This window comes from Nothoprocta perdicaria, unplaced genomic scaffold, assembly GCF_003342845.1.
Source record: "Nothoprocta perdicaria isolate Ctin4 unplaced genomic scaffold, notPer1 scaffold_65, whole genome shotgun sequence".
NCBI classification, from domain to species: domain Eukaryota; kingdom Metazoa; phylum Chordata; class Aves; order Tinamiformes; family Tinamidae; genus Nothoprocta; species Nothoprocta perdicaria.
Window position 1 is genome coordinate 3,640,389 of NW_020455921.1, and position 9,433 is coordinate 3,649,821.

Here is a 9,433-nt window from a genome sequence, read left to right on the forward strand (position 1 = left end):
CAGCTAAGCACAGGCTATGTGGTGTGTTGACTCCTTAGTCCGTATCCTTTTCATAGAGGAAAAAGAAAAGCATATATTTATGCAGGTGCAACTTTTTCTGTAAACATGCTGCTTTTAATACATCATTTTGAAATATCATTTTGAAAACAACATGGAATTTAATTAAGTATTTTGGAAAGCTGCACTAACATGCACTGCATTCTTCTCAGAGGTCTTCAGAGCACGATATCTTGACAATGTCTTTCTCATGTGTGAGGACCTTCTCTAAACTTGTTTTGAAAAGACCATTGCACCTATTAGTCCAATAAAGTCTGTCTATTCCTTCATCTCCTTTCAGCAGAATGTGTGTGTAGGTAAGGGCATATTTGTCTCTCTGTCAATCCACTGCAGCAGACTTGAAGAGTTTATATAGGACTTTTGTCAGTTGTTTCAGTGCTGGAGAGAAGTAGCAGCGCCTCATGCAACACTGATGTGTTTTCTGTCCCTCATCCTACCTGAATGAACAATCACTCTAAGGATGATCATAGGGCAGAATAAAAGGGCACAGAAAGCAGCAAAAGTCTGTCAGTCACTGTTAAATGTTTTTTATTTGATAAGAGCATTCCTTTGCTGTCTTGCTAGCCTCTTACCCCTAAGGGGAAAAAATCATCAGGGTTTTCTGGTTTAGTATGAAGACAGTTTTGTATTTTACTGCTGTTTGTAGTCTTTGACTCCCCTACTTCAAACAGTTTTAGTATACAAGGATGTGTACTCTAAACTGAGTTTTTGTAAATTGAGTTTTTTAAACGAGAATTGTAACCTATAGATTGAGAAATGGTCCTTGCAGACAATAGGCTGGTGGTTTTCTTTGCTGCTTGTGCCCTTTGACTGCCTCTTTCTTTCAAAGACCTCCTTTGAGCTCTTGCACCAGTATATTCTGTTAGAACAGGTTTCTGTGTGCTTTTGATTTTCACCTGAAGGTCTCATGTCTTCTGTTAGTGACAGGTTGGATCTTTCTGAAAATCTGAACCTTTAAATAAGGAAACATAACAATGAAGTCTGAAATCCACCAACATATTTTGAGAAGTAGGAGTCTAAAGTAGGGTTTCTAAACTTATCCAAAGTTTCTAAAGAAAATGATGAATATTGACATATTGACAAACCCTCTGACCTATTTTTTTTCTTTTTTTTTTTTTTTTCTTTTCTTGACAAAAAAGCAGCATACCCTTGTATTCCATAAAGTAAAGCCAAGCATTTGCTGTTAGTATAATGGAAATCTTAATGTAATTGAAGAACTGTTAATCTACATCTAGTTGTTTCAGGAAAGGAAAATTTAGTACAGTTAGGCTACTTAAGTGGAAAAAAAAAATGCAACATAAAATTGTAATGCAGATGGATGCATTAATTTTATTGTTTGTCTTGCAGCCCTTTGCTTTCCTGAGTCATTAATTAAAATTAAAAGTCATTAAAAGTCATTAATTTTACGCTGCTGGAGAGGTTATGACTGTAAATTGCCTCTGGACTCCTTCAGAGGGATGAATATTTTGGCGATGTTTTTGGTGTCTTCCTGTCTCAGAAACTGCACGGAGTTGTTTGCAGGTGCTTCCTACCATCCTCTTAGGCCTTTTTCTTTCTTCATTATTCTAGGGCTCTGTTGCATCTGAATTTACTTTGTATGTATGCATTTACTTATGTTAGATTTGTTTGTTCTGTGACTGCTAAAACAAGCCCTAGTGCTAAGCTTGCTAGCTCTGTGTTTGGTTGTGTCTTTATTATTTTTATTATTATTTTTGGAACTGACAGCAGGTGAGTTATAGCTGTGGGTCCCAGAGCCAAGCCCCACACCCACTGTGCTGCCTGTTCAGGCCTGTTTTTTTGGTATGCTATCACATCATAAATAATCATAAATGCCTCCTTCTATCTGGAATATCTGCTATCTAGATGTAACTATTGTTGCACGCACAGATAAACAAGATTAACTATAGACACTCATTAGTTAGAGAAATAGTTGTCACTCATCAACTTGTCAGAATAAAGGAAAGATTTGGCAGGGATTTTTTGACTCCTGCCACTGTTTTCCTAGTGGATTGTCAATATGCTTACCTCCTCAGGCTGAAAGCAGGTCTTGCCCAGGGAATGTTTTAACCATTCCACTGTCTGTTTTCTATAGATTTTGTTACTTAAGTCAGTTTTTTTGCTTGTTTTTAGGATGAAATTATTCTTTTTGTATCTTCACTTAGTGAAGGGGAATTTGTGTTTGGTGCTATTTGCTCTAAATCTAAAATTCTGCATTGATTTTCAGTAGTCTGTTGGTGATTGTTTGGATCTACATCCAACAAAACAGTCAGAATTTATACTATTTCCTTGCTACAGTTTGTCTTCTTTCAAAATATAGGTGAGATTTTTTTTCCCCTATTAAAAATAAAAGTTATACATCCCTAAAAACACGTTCTAAGCTTGAAGATGAATTCTAACAAAAGTGCTGTGCATAATAAAGTACACCAAGAGAGGGCAGTATTGCCTTGCAGAATAGAATGTAGAGCTTATATGCTGACACAACCAGGTAGAGGTGATAACATTTTTTGAAGAAGCATCCACGTTAAGGGTAACATGGTGAAATATTTCATTGCTAAGTCGCTCGGTGTACACACATTCACCTGCGGGAACTGGACATGGAGCATGTATAAAGGCAAGGATATGTCAGGAGTGACACCATAGACAAGCGTGTCCGACTCATGCAGATGGGTGTAACTAGCTGCACTGGCACGTTGCTGTTGTGCCTTGCTGTGGAGGACTGTGCGTGTGACAGCATGCTTAAATGTTATGCTGTGCACAGTGGGAAAACCTGGCCACGGCCTGGGAGTGTTTTCCAGGGAAAGAGGTGCCCCTGAGGGCAAACACCCTGGAGCAACGTTTTCCTTCCGCAACTGGCTGTCAAGTCTCAGTGTTTGCAGCACTAGCCCAACCTGCCAAAACCCCAAGCTATGCAAAAGGGGCAGTTTTGCAGTCCAGAGAGCTTATGGTTTCTGGCAATTACTATTTACTTTTGAAAACAGCGAAAGTATGAGGAAGCAACTAAAAAAAGCTAGTGTCTTATTTAATGCATGAGACGTGCAGATCCAAGGAACTATTGCCACAGAATGAACTCAGCTTGCTGGTGATGCTAGTGCTGTGATGAGTGCTGGCAACAGTCTTCTACACCTATGAATACTAAAAGATGAAAGACTAGAATGAGATTTTACAGGACGTCTCTTAAGAGATGGGCACTTGGCAGGATTTTTAACTCAGATTTTAGTACCACTAAATAAATGCACCAGAATTTGTACAAGCTGAGGGCTTCAAAAGGAGACAATTAGAAACATCTCCATAGGGAACCTTCTATGGAGACATCTTAAGTGTCTGCACTCAGTGACTTGATTTCCAGTAACCAGGATTTGGGATTTTCTTTAAACCTTACTGAATCTTAACTAAGGGATTTTGTTATGAGTATTAAAAAGATAAAGGTCTTATTTCTGGTTTATGATAATTCAGCAGCCAATGAAAATCAAGTTGTGAGCATGAAATTTGTGAAAACACCATGGGCAGATAGGTAATTGGCTCATACTGAAATAGAAAGAGAATTGGAAATTTTACCCATCAAGATAGGGTAGGCCTTCCCATTAGCCAATGACATTACATATATGTATTATTAGGGAAAGAACCACCTTCTCCAAATTCCTGGCTATCTTGGCCATTGGGGATGGTCTTCTTTCCATTTGTTGCTAAATATCAAATTAATCTTTGCAAAAATAGGTGAGAGCAGAAAGTGAATTAAAACTTTTGTGACTTCAGTTTTCTTTCAATATATCCTTAAATTACATTGTTAGTGTGTCTTCATTTTTAAACATTTATGTAAATGTTTGGTAAATTCCTTTTAATGAAATTTCATCTCTATCAACCTATTAGTTTTCCTTTTAATTCTAAGACAGGAGAAAAGATCTCAAACTTACATGTCAAAAAAATCTCCTTCTGGAGAGAGACTTTTTAAGCCTTTGAGAATTAAGATAAAGCTAATGCCACATCAGCATGGTTCAAGCTATGCATCAGTAACTACAGATTGGCCTAGCTGAAAGGATCTGATAAGACAGATATTAAGAGTTGTGGTATGTTTCCTGATTTTTATTTGAAAATGGGTAGAGAAAAAAGGCACCTAGTTAGTATGTGCATGTTAAAATCTGTTTCATGAAGTCTGAATTAGATTAATGCATATTTTAGAGCCGGATTGTAAAGTGCAAGTGCAGGTAAGGCCTGACAAAATCAAAATTTGTGGATGGGTCTTGAGTGGCTTAAGAAAAATATGCTATATCAATCTACTAATTCAAAAGATAGCAAACAATTGCCCACATCTAATCTAGGGTGTGGTAAGCACTTGGGCTTTAGTATTATGATGCAAACTGCCTCTGAAGGTTTTACTGGTGAATGGTTCTGGAAATAATTAAACCTTTGTAGAAAAGACTTTCTTGTGAATAAGAACCTCAAGTTTACCCAATCCCACGTTCCTAATGTTTTATGAAATGACTATATACTGAAGCCTCCAGTATTTAATTTGACAGACCACTAGACAGAAGTACATTACAAAAAGAAGTTTTCAGACAATCAAAATAGGAAAACATTTTGGTTATTCTTTTTCAGAACATAAAAGGTTTCTTAATACAATATCAAAGAGTAGATTATCACAAAGACCAGTAAATCAGTTTAGTCTTCCAAAAGAATCTTAAATTTGCTGCCTGGAGTGTTTGCACCACAGTAAGATATATCAAGTAATGAAATAATTGCACACAACACTGAGCATTGTCATTCATCCGGTACTTTTCAGCATTTTCCTACCTTATTTGAAAAAAAAAAAAAAAAGACTTTTTCAAGCTTGATAACACGTTCTAATTTTACAACATCTTTACTAAAAGCTGAAATGCAGAGTCAGTGATTTGGCACTTCAAGTAGCCACACTGGGGACCAAAAAAGTTAAGTGCAATGACTGCTGTGCTTGATGATTACTAGTCGAAAAAGACAAGGGCTTTGAAAAGCCCTTTTATTTCAAAGAATCACAGAATATTTAAGGTTGGAAGCTACCTCTAGAGATCATCTAGTCCAACCTTCCTGCTCAAGCAGGCACACCTACAGCATGTGGCACAGGGTGGCATCCAGACTGGTTTTGAAGACCTCCAGAGAAGGAGACTCCACAACCTCACTGGGCAGCCTGTTCCAGGGCTCTGTCACCCTCACAGGAAAGAAGTTCCTCCTCACCTGGAGATGGAACTTCCTGTGCTTCAGCTTATGCCCCTTACCCCTTGTCCTGTCGCTGGCCACCAATGAGAACAGTTTTCCCCTTCTTCCCTGCATTCTCCCTTCCTGAACTTACACATGTTAATCATATCCCCTCTGAGCCTTCTCTTCTCCAGAGAGAACAGGCCCAGCTCACTCAGCCTCTCCTCGTACGAGAGATGTTCCATTCCCTTAATCATCGTAGTTTCTCTACTCTGGACCCTCTCTAGAAGCTCCACATCCCTTTTATACTGAGGATCCCAGAACTGCACACAGTACTCCTGGTGCGGCCTCACCAGAGCTGAGGAGGGGGCAGAATCACCTCCCTTGACCTGCTGGCAACACTCCTCCTGATGCAGACCAGGATCCTTTCAACGTCTCCCCAAAAGTTTATCTATGTACATTTCCAGATAGGTTTTAAAAGATGCTTAAATCATAACACTTCTCCACATTGTTTAAACATTGCATGCTATGTAATGTGCAAATTTCTTAAAAAACAAACAAAAAATAGATTTAACATGGTCTTAGCACCACAGAGTGACAGGTATAATTGCTTGTGTGTTTTATGGTAGGTTTATATGTCTGCCTTTTTTTTTTTTTTTCCCAAAGATGGTTTGTGCAAGTCAATTGTTCTGAATGGTGCAGCCTTTCTTTATTGCTGAAGTTGCTTGGAGGTATCAGAATCAATACGAAAGAGGGAGAAATGCTTCAGGAAGTATGTGGTCATAAGCAGCAATAGAAAACACACTAAGCCATCTTTGACTTTTTTACAGCTCGGAGCATATTTCAGTTGTTTCAAAGCAATTTCCTAATTAGTGCTTGGGGATACTGCTAAGAAAAGACAAAACAATCATTCAAGAAAATAGCTGAACAATAAGCTTCTCGCTGGATTATCCTCTGACAACTTGCAATCTACTCAGGAGTAACCATACTTGTTACTGAGAAATCCTGGCTTCATTCAAGTCAATAGGATAAATGCAGCATTTCATTGACACGAAAATTTATTATCTCTGAGGAGTTTCTCATATAACACAAAGAAGAGGTGAAATGTGTGGGAATATCAGAAAGCAATGCAGAATGCAAGAAGAATTAAAACAGGCACATGACACATTAGGTTTAACATTTGCGTTTTGCTTGAATAATTTTGTTCAAAACTTAAAAGTGAGGCCTTTTCTGGATCAGTTTGAAATGTGTAACATGCAGCGTTGATAGGAGATCGTAGAGAGTGTTAGTATGTGAAGCAGAAGGTGATGTGGGGGAAAGCTGGAACATGACCGTGAAATGTGTCTAACAAGCACTGAGGGTGGTCTTGCCTTGCTCTTGTGGTGAGAAAGGGTGAGAGGGAGTGGGAGATGAAAGTGGTGCTGTTGGCAGTAAGGTCAAGAAAGCTGCTAATTTTGTGCTCTGCCATAAGAAGCACCTGAGATTTTGAAAATTTCTAGAACCCCAGCCAGGACCTTTCCGATCAGCTGGATTGTTGGCTAGCTGCAATTATGCGTCCTTGTTTGACTTCTGACCTAACTTTACCAGGAAGTAATTATATTTTCCAGAGCTGCCTAAATATGTCATACTGACTGTGGCAAGAAAATACTGTGAAGAAACTTATGATGTTTCATTGATGAAGGCTGTTAGGTCTGTTAGGTCTAAATACTTGCTGTGCAGAGGAGATTGGACACATCTACATCTGTAGGCCCTGTAAAATAGGTTTTTCTCCAGCTCTCTTGCTTTCACCATCTAACCTAAAAATGTGTACAAGGAGATAACTTTGACTCAGAAACAGTTAGTAGAGATAGAGAGTTCAGGAAAATAAGAGGGATCTGGCTGCCCAGAGGAGTAAATGGGGCAAACTTAGTGGCTGCCATGAGACACTGATTTGGACTTGTTCCCACCCTTCCTCTTCTGGTTCCTGCAGGGCCTGGACAGCCCAGCTTGGCCAGGTGAGCCACTATCACCCTTGGTTTTCACAGCTCTCCTATGTTTCCTTCTCTTTCCTTCTTCTTGTAGCTCCACAGAAAGATCTCTTGGATACGGTCTGTGGGTGCTGGTGGGGGGCAGATGTAGTGCTCTGTTGCAGTGCCATTGAGGGGCTTAATGTGTTGTTAAGGGGAGTAAGGAAAGTTTCTCCCTGAAGCTTTCTCCCAGACTGAAGCTGGAGTCTGGTGAGTGGCCCAGGGAGCGGCTGAAGAGAGTTTCTCACTGGAGGTGTTAGATGGGGCATGGAAAGGAACTCACCGGGAGTGTCATGGGCTATTAGGCTAGTGTGAACCTGGCAGGCAGCGGTGGCAATCCCTGGGGAAGCAGGGCTGCTGGAGGAGATGTCTGGCCAGGGGAAGGCTCAGCCCTGACTGACTACTTATGAAGGAATAGTTTGAGTTGCAAGAAGAGCAGAGGGAAGCGGGAAACTGGCCCAGGGCACATTTTCATTTCAGGAAATACTGAAGTTACATCTGCAGCAGCTCCAAAAATCCTATAGCTAGCAGGACAAAAAGAATAAAAGTTGACAGGAGGACAGAAAATTTTCGGCTTAAACGAGAAGTTCCCTTCATCCATTTGATGTGTGAATATCCCATGGTGCTCCTGGATAAATATAAAAGCAGGTGGATAGTATAGTAGTACAAATAATAGGAAATGTCTTCAAACATGCTTAAGCTGAATGGTATTGTTGGCTGGCAGGTGGGATACCACATGGTGTGACTGCCTTGGGTAAGATGACCGAGGTGCATTTGTAGATCTGAGCTTTACTGCTTCTCCTTGAACCTGAGCCAGAATCTTCAGCAGAAGACTCCTCCACTATTAAAAAAAAAAAAAAAAAAAACACCTCCACTTTAAAAACTGAAGTTTTTAAAGCAAACTTCACTGTAATAGCAGATATTTTTTTCATTCTGATTGCCTCTACTGTCATTTAGTTAAGGTTCCCACTTGCAATTTTCTTCTCTTTATCACTGTATATCAGACAGGGGATGCATGGAAATATTTGTTTCGTAGAAGTGTGAAATGATCAAGTAACACTAAATAACAGTTGCAGCAAGGGAATTACTAGTTATTATCACTTCAGAGTGTGAGTTTGTAAAGGATTAAGTTTTTGTGAATTGTTTAAAATCAAAGTTAGCTTTCTTATAACTGATTAAGACTGCTGTGGACATACTCCATTTACCTGTCCAATTTTGTGTCCTTGACTGCCATGATCTCACAGAGGAGTCAGACTAGTTTACCTTTAGAAAGAGCTATTGGGGCATTGAGAACTTTGTAATCATTGTTTTTTTCTTAATAGCTCCAATGGCAACCTGCCTGCAGCTTTTGGGGGAATCTGGGAAGCAAGTGGCAGTTCATTAAATGGGTCGTCAACGGATGGCTGAAATTAAAGGAGAATGAAAAAACTTTGGATTGGATTTGACCACAACTTAATTAATCTCAGATACAGTATATTACCTGAAGCTCCTAAGCAGCAAGTTTTATAGCCAGAGCACTGTATATTGTTCCTTCCAAATCTCTTTGCTAAAACTCAGATCAATAAAAATTTCATCCTAGCACCCTCATTTATTTCTCCTAAGGTAGAATAGAGTAAATCACAGTTACAGCACCTACCTGCAGCTGATCGCTGGAGTTTTACCTAAGAAAATGAATTGCTTGTATATTATATTGAAATTAAATATTGAATTACAACAGTATTATCAAGAGCATCATTATTATTTTTTGTGCTGTCAGGGACAATAACCATGCATGAAAGGCCCATATGTGTCAAGCCTGTTGCACAGTCCATGTACCAAAGAACTTATGGCCTGAGGCTGGACTTTCCCAGCTTTTCAGTACAGAAGCCCCTTCCATAGGAGATAGTGAGGTTGAACACAAAGGCTCCCTGTTTCCCAAATGGATCAATTTTCTGAGTTAGACAGAGACCTGCTGAAATGCTGCCAAAAGGCGAAAAAAAAATGTGCAAAGACATAGTAGAGAGGGTTAAAGCATTTAGGAAAGACATTATTAGAGACTGTGTAGAAGAGAGCTAGTGAAGTGTCTGAAGAGAAAACCACTGAAGTATACCTTTTACTTAACAGAGATGCTTTGCAGTGTTACTTGCCAAAATATTTAAGACTACAAGTTTTCAAGTATAATTTCTTGTATGTCATGGGTAGTGCAGTTGCACATCAAATGTTCT